The sequence below is a fragment of the Brienomyrus brachyistius genome, chromosome 1, assembly GCF_023856365.1.
Source record: "Brienomyrus brachyistius isolate T26 chromosome 1, BBRACH_0.4, whole genome shotgun sequence".
Lineage (NCBI taxonomy): Eukaryota > Metazoa > Chordata > Actinopteri > Osteoglossiformes > Mormyridae > Brienomyrus > Brienomyrus brachyistius.
Window position 1 is genome coordinate 16,433,708 of NC_064533.1, and position 8,555 is coordinate 16,442,262.

Below are 8,555 nucleotides of genomic sequence, written 5' to 3' on the forward strand. Positions count from 1 at the left end.
AAATATTATTCTTCTCTTTCAATGCAGAGACATAATTAGCAGACATTAAGCATTATCCAATCCTCAATGTTAAATCCTGGTTCTTCATTCGGTTCCTTGACCCTCACTGAACAGCTTAAACTTCTCAAGTAAACAGCAATCGCAACACATCATTCTTTTTTTTTTTTTACCCTTTCACCTATCAGCTCAACGGAAGCCTTTGCTTAAGAACATGTTGTCTCAAAGCAAACCTGTTTATCTTAATTGCAGCAATTGCCTGGCTATCATGCTATTAATTTCAGGCATCCAGATGTTGATACTGACCCATTTTTCTGCAAAATGCAGCGTTAGGCGCACATCTGGTATGATTACATTTTTGGTTTATGCAGCTTGAACCTGCGAATTAGTCTGTCAGAGAATATTTAATATGAAATTAATACAAATTGATGCAAAAAGTTAGCAACCTGTTACACTCTACTCTTTGCAGAACATGATTAATCTCATCTGGAATCCCGCTTAACGATCTCTACTGTATCGACATTTAAGACTCCTTTAGCATTGTGTCAACATTTAAACAATGAAATGCTCCAGTTTGAAAGTTTTCAGTTTAAAACTTTCCACACTACTCTATATTGGTTTACCTTCTGGATAATATCCTAGGCTCTTATTTAAACAGCCTAGACTGAGCAACTTGAGAGACAGGCAGGCAGGCTTTCACAGTGGGATACAGACAGGGAGTTATTAAGATTTTTTTAATCAAGAGGAACAGTGGGACACTCTCCAGGATACTCCTGAAACAACATGTCAGTTCGCCAAGAAATCAGAGGTTGGGGGGGGGGGGGGCCCAGCTTGCAGCCATAAATATACATACAAGTAATTATCACCAATTACCCTGATTACAAAGGCCTTTTCTTAAATGATGGAGCTGAACATCTCATCAGTCTTGTCTACAATCATATTTAAAAACCCCTTTAAATGATCAGCATTTGCAAAAATAAATAATCACCAACTGCAAAGGCTGTGCCTCATGATAAAGGAGACTCTAGCAAACTGTGTGTGGAATACGAGCGAAAACCAGAGGCGTCATCATTTGCCAGAAAAAACCCCAGTCAATGTGACGGATGCCGAAAGCACCATGTCTCTGAACAGGATGATGCCAAGCCCACCTCAGCTGGTCACTGCACCCTGCTGGAGTAGATCAATTAGCAGCCATTAATAACTTCCGGGACGTCTTCTGCTTTGGATGGACATTAACCAGCAGAGCTGTATCAGCCTCCCTACTGGCAATAATTACATAACCACACAGCTTTTCCTCTTACTTAAATATGTCTCTTATGTTGTATTTATTTATGACTATAATACCTAAAATTTCCTTCTGTTTGCCAGTCAGTCTGTCTACCTATGTGTCTGTCTGCCTGTTTGTGTCTGTCTATCTGCCTACCTGTCTCTTTATCTATCTGTCTGCCTGTCTCTTTATCTGTCTGTCTGCCTCTTTGTCTGCCAGTCTGTCTGCCCGTCTCTCTGCCTACCTGTCACTTTATCTGTCTCTCTGCCTACCTGTCTCTTTGTCTGTCTGTCTGCCTACCTGTGTCTTTGTCTGTCTGCCCATCTCTCTGCCTACCTGTCACTTTATCTGTCTGTCTGCCTACCTGTCTCTTTGTCTGTCTGCCCATCTCTCTGCCTACCTGTCTCTTTATCTATCTGTCTGCCTGTCTCTTTATCTGTCTGTCTGCCTCTTTGTCTGCCAGTCTGTCTGCCCGTCTCTCTGCCTACCTGTCACTTTATCTGTCTCTCTGCCTACCTGTCACTTTATCTGTCTGTCTGCCTACCTGTCTCTTTGTCTGTCTGCCCGTCTCTCTGCCTACCTGTCACTTTATCTGTCTCTCTGCCTGCCTGTCTCTTTGTCTGTCTGCCCGTCTCTCTGCCTACCTGTCACTTTATCTGTCTCTCTGCCTGCCTGTCTCTTTGTCTGTCTGCCCGTCTCTCTGCCTACCTGTCTCTCTGCCTGCCTGTCTCTTTGTCTGTCTGCCTGTCTCTCTGCCTACCTGTCTCTCTGCCTGCCTGTCTCTTTGTCTCTCTGCCTACCTGTCACTTTATCTGTCTGTCTGCCTACCTGTCTCTTTGTCTGTCTGCCCGTCTCTCTGCCTACCTGTCTCTTTATCTGTCTGTCTGCCTACCTGTCTCTCTGCCTGCCTGTCTCTTTGTCTGTCTGCCTGTCGGTCTGCCTACCTGTCTCTCTGCCTGCCTGTCTCTTTGTCTGTCTGCCTGTCTGTCTGCTTCTTTATCTGTCTGTATACCTGTCTATATTTCATTTCCAAAGCTGATTTCACATCACTGTTGAGTTCATCTTTACAGTTGCTATTTTCCAGGTTGAACTCTGCCGCTGGCTTATGTGTCTGTTCCATGTGTTCCCATATGTTTTCTCCCCCAATCTAAGGGTGGGTATCTCTGAAACAGCCAAAACCTGAGGTGGGGGGAGGCTCTACATCCTAATCTTCTGGCCAATCGCCCAGGATTAGCCATGATCCAAATTAGATATGGGCTGACTGGAAAGTGGATGAGGGTTATATCAAAAGTGTGAGTCTGTAGAAATCAAATCACCTACAGTACTGCAACTTCAGTATATCCAGAGATCCAGTCAGTATAAATTAATAGGATATAGATCTGACATTTTAACAGTGCGATTTTCTGTGAGCCTATTCCTTCAACAGTGAAGATACTCTGACCAAAACATTTTTAACTCTTGCTTGATGTACTATAAAAGTCCACCTCTGAAATAAATCAGGGTGCCATTGTCCTACTAGGAGGATCAGCACACTGCTCCAGAGAAGGATCTCCAATCTGGCAGGAACTGGCAAACCTCCGCTGGCGTCCAGATACAAATTTGGAGCACCACAAAGCCATATTTCTGTAAATCAATCATATCACCTCCACGAGCTCAGGCTGCCACTTACAAAGTGTTGAACAAATGCTCCAGATGGGGTAAAAATGACTATTTAGGAGGCCAGTGAACGCAAAGCTGAGCTAAATCAATAAAGCATCGATTATTTTACCTTCTGTTCACACAAGTAGACTGCAGGTCCTCAAATTATGTGCTAACGATGCTAATATACTGATATAATTAATTAGCTTTTTTGATGCTGACTATTGTTGCAAATTTTTGCATAATCTCAACACAAGTATAAGAACAGAGATACAGCCAGCAGCACAGAGAAAATTAAATGGCTACTGTATGTGTTATCTGTCTCTATGCATAACAACCTATGCAGAAATTGCCATCATTACCATAATATCATTACTGTAGTGGGAACTGGTGGCGGAAAAGTATCCCAGGAACATGGTGCGCTGCTGTTTACGTCACGCCAGTCATTATGCCCATCAGTCCTCATGAGTCATATGGCTGGCAGGTGAACGGGAAAACGAAGGCATGCGGGGAACCTCCCTTCTGTCACAGGATTCACTAGAGCCTTCAGCTGGGGGCCGTCTGCAGGTCAAACAGGACAAGCGGCTAAGGCGTTATTCTCCATTTAACAAACAGAAGTGAAGTGATGCTTTACATGTAATTTGCACAAGTACAGGTACATTGGAATGTGTTAGTTTTGCATATCCTACCGTGTTCTCCTTAAACAAATATATAAATGAGAGTGCAGTTTGGGGTCTAAGTGCAGGGTCAGCCGTCCATCCAGCACCCTGGGGTATGTGGGAGTTAAGGGTCATGCTCAAGGGCCCAGTGGTGATGTCACTATTCTGCCAAGCACAGAATTCGAACTGGAGACCTTCTGATCACAGGCACAGAGGCCTAACCTACTGAGTCACACACTGCCCCCATCCGTAATGTTCGACATCCTTCTCAGCCAAACTGCACCAGGGCCGAGCCGAGCGACTCTCCCAGGCGGTTTTTCCGACTCCAGTCCCTCTATGATAGTTAAATTAAAGGAATTAAAAACAGCAGTGAACCAAAACATTCAGCTAGAACTTTGGATTTACATAAGCGGCTTTCGCACTCAACAAAAAACAGTGCTGCTATCAGAATAATTGCAAAAATCATTTTCTAGGAACCTAATCGAATTCGACTGTCATTTGAAAACAAAGAAAGGAGCCGTACGTTCGCATTCTGCGAGACAGGGCGATACTGCCAGCCTAAAAGGAAAAACTCATCAGCATTATTAAAAAAGAAAGTTACGGAAGAAAATGGGAGCAAATAAAAGCTTAAGTCATTAATGTTGCTTCCAAACAGATGCAGTGAATCAGTCATGAACTTGCTCCTATCTCCGCGGAACAGGCGTCTCCAAAAGTAGCGAAGACTTCTGTTTGAAATCCTTCTCGAAGACGTCCTCCCTGTAATCTGGGAAAAGATTACGCTTCCTTCTCCGCTAATAAACTCCCCAAACCTCGCCTTTCATCCATCCACTTAAAATGCAGGATGTGTGAGTTATTGATTACTTTTACACATATTGCCTTTGACCTAATGTCAGCTAAGCATAATGATACCATGCAATACAGAAGCAAATCCACTGCTCCTTTTGAATAAAGATAACTGCATTCTGCATTTCACAGGTTATAAATACCCGTGCCATGACTGGCAGGAAGGCCCATTTGGTGGTTCGGGCTGTAAACATGAGGAACTATCCTTTTAGCTAGCAAAATATTGCCACTCAACGACCACGAGCGCGATTCCAGCTGAAAGAGGCAAACGTTAGCTATAAGAAATGGCCTGTGTGTGATGCTCACCGTTAGCTTCCAGCGTAATCTGTCTCCCAGAGAAAAACTCCAGAGTTTGCCACTATCTGTGCAAGGCAGCCTCATGACATCAGCTTTAAGTTCCGAGGTCTTCCGAAGACTTGCTTAAAAAAATAAAAAAAAATAAAATTTAAGAAGAAGGATTATGCAAAAAAATGTGCTGACCTACTCTAAATCCTCACTCACCTTGGGAAGGATGGACATCAGGAGATAACAAGATTTCCCCTCGATAGCTGGGACCGAGATAAGAAATCCACAATTTATAATCAAATATTGATTTGTGTTATCCTGAGTTTGAGTGTGTGGCTTCAAAATGTCATTGAAAAGCTGCCAGGACAAGATATATTTAGATCAGGCTTTAGCTAGACCTGCGTAATAAAGCCCACATCAAGTCCTCTGCTGACGTTATTAAGGAAAAGCGCAGTAGAAATGCATTCTAAAGGACTCTCCATTAAAAAAAAAACATGGTTTTATGTTTTTATTTACAGTTATGATTATTGGAAACTGGTGCCTCCACATTAAGCTACGCACTGCCTTCTAAGGGGAGAAGTGGATCAGTAGCAGTAGCATGCTAACTGGTGATTAAGCTCTCATACGGCTTGCTAATGGGAGGAGCAAATTAGTAGTATTAGCATGCTAACTGTTGAATAATCTAAACACTGCTTACTAAGGGAAGACACAAATCAGTAGCATTAGCATGCTAACTGCTGATTAAGCTACACAATGCTTTCTATAGGAAGAAGTGAGTCAGTAGCATTAGCATGCTAACTACTGATTGATGCTACACACTGCTTGCTAAAAAGAGAAGCAAATCAGTAGCATTAGTATGCTATCTGCTGATTAAGCTACACATTGCTTTCTAAAGTGAGAAACAAATCAGTAGCATTAGCAAGGTAACTGCTGATTAAGCAGGAAATAAATGCAGTCATCGAACAGGTCAGGAGAGCAAAGCTGATCGAGGAGATGGAAGAGATAGAGAGGGTTGTTCTGAAGGGCTAAAGTCATGCCCTCGCCTCCTCTACCCAACACCTTGGCAGACTCTGCCTACATGGATCCTCTTATAAAGCGCAATGCTAGCTGAATGTTTCCTTGTTGACGTTCTCAGTCGACCAAAAGCTTTCAAGGTCCGCGAACCGTCATCGAGAATTCAGCTGCTCCAACACCCAGCCGCTGGAATTTCACAGGGCCTGAAATCACATTTTTAATATAAGAGAAGATTAACTGTTGTGGCAGATCAATAATTGCAGGGTAAACCATGAAATACTCATCGATTTCTGTGGCATTATCTTAATGTCAAAGTACATTTGATTATGGTCTCCATGGGAGTATTTCAATCGTTATAAAATCCTTTATTGTTTAAGTTCCTCTTAAAAATGTTTCATTTTTATACATCAAATTAGTTTTCCCAATACTGTACCAATTTAATCATACCTCTTTTTTACGTTTAGATACCACTGTTTTACATGCTATGCGATATGATGTTTGCTGTATGTAATCCTCTTTAATCCAAACAGGCACATGGCATTTCTAAACTACTCCATTCAGAATTATATCTGTTATTTACGTGCATTTGTTCAGTGCGGGAAAAAAATAATTTACTTAAAATGCCAGGGATATTAATGTCAGTGTCAAAGGATAGTGTGTGATAATCAGTGATAAAAGGACATGTTTGTCTTCATCTTAACTTCAAAAATAAAGAGCAATTAAATACTAAAGATACAGAGAGATGGAAATGTGTAAAAGGACTGTAACACAAAGGTATTTATGTTTACCTTTCCCTAGTTGAGAAAATAATTAATTCTCTTAATCTACTGCGATTTGCATTCAAGTTTAAACTTTCCAGAAACGTTCAGACCCTCCTGGTTCTCAAAAGACAAGGCTCTCTGAAAGGCGTAAACAGCATAATGGCTGGTACATTGTGCTACGTTTGTAAGCCATCAATTACTCGCATTAGAAAGGAATGTAAATACACACAGTATCATTTCTGGGCGGAAAATTATTAGGACATTCCAGATGCATTATTCATGGTACATCCCACACAAAGTTTAACCCAAATGAAAAATTACAGCAACCCTTCAACTGACACTTTTGGTTTAACATGATTTGCATTGTGCGATTAATTCCAACAACAGTTTAATTGAGGAAAATCAATTAAAACTTGGCTGGAATGAAACCCACTGCATTCCTTGGTTCCCCACGCCAGCAATGGCTGACTCCAAAGTCTGCTTCATGGTCGAATTACCAGCCATAAAAGATTTAAGAGCACCACTCGAAATATCTTTCAGATTTTTTAAATGATGCTGCATTTTCAGTATAATACTACAGTTTACTAGGACTATTATAAATCTACATTAACTAAATAGGTTTATTGGACTTGTATTTACAAATTAGAGACCGTATGATTACACAGAGCTCTGTAAAATTACATCCTTGGTAATATTCGATCTTGATCAATTCCCTGCCATGTGAATTCTCTGCAATCTATTTCTCATTCATACTTGCGCATATTTTATGTGAAAGTCAGAGGTGCATTCATTTTTTAACAAAATACAAAATACTGGGCTGCTTACATACTTAGCTATTTTCTTGTCTTTACTCCGGGGCATTTCATATTTTAATATAACTTACCACAGTATCACAAGGCTTTTCATAGCATTCATAGAATTATTTTATAATTAAACCCAATAATAAATCACACAAGAGTGCCCCTACAGTCAATTAAATGATTGGGAATTGGAAGTACACCGTAGCTTTCTTGTGCAGCTTATCGCCTGAACGATGGTGAGCTACAACATAACGGTTCAGATGGCTTTGTGGTCGCCTTGTAAACAGCACTTACTGACAGGAACACTCCTTCTGAGATTATAGTGTTAAATCACCGGGAGATTTCTGACAGTCATTACTGTGGACAAGGCTGTAATCAACCACTGAGACAGGCTCTAATTATTCACCCTCCTGCTCACGCCGATCGGGCACCCCGCCACGAACAGCGACACAGAGATGCTCACCTCCGATACCGAGGGGTTACGGGCCCTGAGCCCCCACCCCTGCTTATTCTATATGCCAGATCCAGCCTGCTTCCCTGGGGTTAAGAAAGGAAGTGAAATATTCCTCAGCTGAAGTGGTTTTCGCTGCCATTCTGTATTTATTAAAAGACAGAAGACATTATGTTCATGTACCGACTTCATGTTCATTTTAAGTACTGGGAGGACACAAATCACTACTGGTGTACGGTGGGGGAGCTTACGTGTATGTAAGAGGAGAAATTTTATGTACACACTCCTCTCCTGTGATCGATTAGTGTACTTAGGAAGTGTATGCCAGGCTTTTCACCATTATGTAGTAAAAATTAGTCATAAATTATCTGTCAAGTCTTGTTGCATCATCTTGCTGCATTCACAGAACAAGACAATAAAAAATTAATACTATATTACAGTTTGTTGATAGGCTGTGAGATCCTCTATCGTGATATAGCAGCATTTTACATTTTTCTTAATAATTCCCATTGGGCACAGAATTATGCAGCGCAAATCAGTTGGCGAACTTTTTTTATTTCTATCTGATCTTCACCATGAATGTCCCCTTTCAGAAATAGGCAAACTGATAAAGGAAAAGCTGGGAAGATTAACAAAGGTAGAAACTGGTAGAAAAAAAATAAATAAATGTCACCTAAAAATAGCAGGAGGGTGCGGCGGATTAGGGAGATACATCAAGTGATAAGAGTGAAGATTCGGCCGCGGTGGGCAGGGCTGTTATCTTCAGGAAAAACCCGCACGGCAATTTCACCTCTGTCGTCGGCTGTCACCTTCACACGCCCATCCCCCACCGAAGGTCAC